Raw genomic sequence first — 328 nt, forward strand, 5'->3', positions numbered from 1 at the left:
ACCTCGGGGGTATGGCCGCATATTGCAACTTCACATTTACAAATAATTTAGAAGAAAAGTGAAATAAATGGTTATGTCTAGATACGCACATGACAAAGCAAGAGAGACGAAATTTGGAGTAAGTGCCCGTAGATTTTTTTTTGTCCTGAGGGCTAATGGCTTAGCCTCAGTTCGAGTAATTTATTCATTTTCGAAATTGAGAAAAAACTGTCCGGTACTTTGGTCTCTATAACCGGGGCCTGTAAGAGCGAATTTAGAATGTCTGGTCCGATTCGCAGTGGTATTCGCTAGCGTACAGCAATCCGTGGTATGAAGCGTGACCACGTGT

Source organism: Penaeus monodon, chromosome 20 (assembly GCF_015228065.2).
Source record: "Penaeus monodon isolate SGIC_2016 chromosome 20, NSTDA_Pmon_1, whole genome shotgun sequence".
NCBI classification, from domain to species: domain Eukaryota; kingdom Metazoa; phylum Arthropoda; class Malacostraca; order Decapoda; family Penaeidae; genus Penaeus; species Penaeus monodon.